Source organism: Triticum dicoccoides, chromosome 2A (genome assembly GCF_002162155.2).
Source record: "Triticum dicoccoides isolate Atlit2015 ecotype Zavitan chromosome 2A, WEW_v2.0, whole genome shotgun sequence".
Taxonomy (NCBI): Eukaryota; Viridiplantae; Streptophyta; class Magnoliopsida; order Poales; family Poaceae; genus Triticum; species Triticum dicoccoides.
In genome coordinates, this window is record NC_041382.1 from 305,278,437 (window position 1) to 305,280,919 (window position 2,483).

A 2,483-nucleotide genomic window follows, 5' to 3' on the forward strand; every position below is an offset into this window, starting at 1 on the left:
GCAAGAGAAGAAAGTTGTTGCTTATACATCTCGCCAGTTGAAGCCTAATGAGAAGAACTACCCCACTCATGATCTCGAGTTGGCGGCAGTTGTGCATGCTCTTTTGACTTGGAGACATCTTCTATTGGGAAGAAAAGTGGACATTTTCACTGATCACAAGAGTCCCAAGTACATCTTCACTCAGCCTAATCTCAACCTCAGGCAAACTCGATGGGTCGAAATGATTCAAGAGTATAATCCGAGTATCGAGTATACTCCAGGAAAGGCCAATGTGATTGCTGACGCATTGAGCAGAAAGGCCTACTGCAACAGTCTGATTCTCAAGCCTTATCAACCCGAGCTTTGTGAAGCTTTTCGCAAACTTAATCTGCAAGTTGTTCCTCAAGGTTTCCTCGCCAACCTTCAAGTCTCTCCTACCTTAGAAGACCAGATTCGCCAAGCTCAGCTTCTTGATGCTATGGTGAAAAAGGTGAAGATTGGGATTGCCAAGAGTCAGTCCAAGTACAAGTGCTACCGCCTTGATGACAAGGGCACTCTCTTCTTCGATGATCGTATTGTTGTGCCCAAAGGTTACCTCCGTAAAGTGATCATGAACGAGGCTCACAATTCTCTCCTCTCCATCCACCCTGGGAGCACGAAGATGTATCAGGACCTTAATCAAGCTTATTGGTGGACTCGAATGAAGCACGAGATCGCTCAATTCGTGAATGAATGTGATGTCTGCAGAAGAGTGAAGGCAGAACACCAAAGGCCAGCTGGTCTCCTCCAACCTCTTGCCATTCCAGAATGGAAGTTTGACCACATTGAGATGGACTTCGTGACTGGGTTTCCAAAGTCCAAGCGTGGCAATGATGCTATATTTGTTGTCATCGACAAACTCACCAAACTGGCTCACCTTCTGCCTATCAAAGAGTCGATCACTGCAGCTCAATTGGCGGAACTCTATACCTCTCGCATTGTCTCTCTGCATGGTATTCCTCAAGTGATCTCTTCAGACCGTGGCAGCATCTTTACCTCGAAGTTTTGGGATTCTTTTCAGAAGGCCATGGGCACCAACATCCGCTTCAGCACAGCTTTCCATCCTCAAGCAAGCGGTCAAGTCGAGCGTGTCAACCAGATTCTTGAAGATATGCTCAGGGCTTGTGTGATCTCCTTCGGCATGAAGTGGGAGGATTGTCTTCCTTATGTTGAATTCTCCCACAACAACAGTTTTCAAGCAAGTTCGGGCAAGGCCCCATTTGAAATTCTGTACGGCAGGAAGTGCCGTACCCCTCTCAACTTGTCTGAAACCGGTGAACGTCAGCTTTTGGGTAATGACTTAATCATAGAAGCAGAAGAAATGTGCAAAGTCATTCGTGATAACCTCAAAGCAGCCCAATCCCGTCAGAAGAGCTACTACGATAGTAAGCACCGTGATTTGGCTTTTGAGATTGGAGATCATGTTTACCTCCGCGTCTCTCCTATGAAAGGTACTCGTCGCTTCGGTATCAAAGGTAAGCTTGCTCCTAGATACGTGGGACCTTTCAAGATTGTCAGCAAGAGAGGCAACCTCGCCTATCAACTCGAGCTTCCTTCAAACTTTGCAAATGTTCATGACGTGTTCCATGTCTCTCAGCTTCGAAAGTGCTTCAAGACTCCTGACCGCACCGTCAACTTCGAGGACATTGAGCTCCAAGAAGATCTCTCTTATCGTGAGCACCCTGTTGCTATTCTTGAAGAGACTGAACGCAAGACTAGCAACAAGTCAATCAAATTTCTCAAAGTCAAGTGGTCACACCATTCCGACCGTTAAGCTACCTGGGAACGCGAGGATCACCTCCGTTCTGAGTACCCGGCATTCTTTTAGTCCTAGATCTCGGGACGAGATCTTCTCGTAGTGGTGGAGTGTTGTAACACCCCGGATGTAACTTTCCCAATTTGTACTCCACTCTTGCCGTTTCCGGCATTAACTTATTTTATTTTCTCGGGTTTGGGTCTTTGTCTCCGTGTGTTGTTATCGTTGTCATGCATCTCATATCATGTCATCATGTGCATTGCATTTGCATACGTGTTCATCTCATGCATTCGAGCATTTTTCCTGTTGTCCGTTTTCCATTCCGGCGCTTCGTTATCCTCCGGTGGCAAATTCTACCTTTCTTTCGTGTGTGGGGATTAAACATTTCCGGATTGGACCGAGACATGCCAAGCGGCCTTGGTTTACTACCGGTAGACCGCATGTCAAGTTTCGAATCATTTGGACTTCGTTTGATACTCCAACGGTTAACCGAGGGACCGAAAAGGCCTCGTGTGTGTTGCAGCCCAACACCCCTCCAATTTGGCCCAAAACCCTCCAAATTCTGCTCCATGTCCTAGAGCGTTCGATCACGATTGCGTGGCCGAAAACCGCACCTCATTTGGACTCTCCTATCTCCACTTATGCCTATAAATAGAACCCCCGTTTTTCGGATCTCCTCCCCCCCCCCCACGAAACCGTAAAAACGATC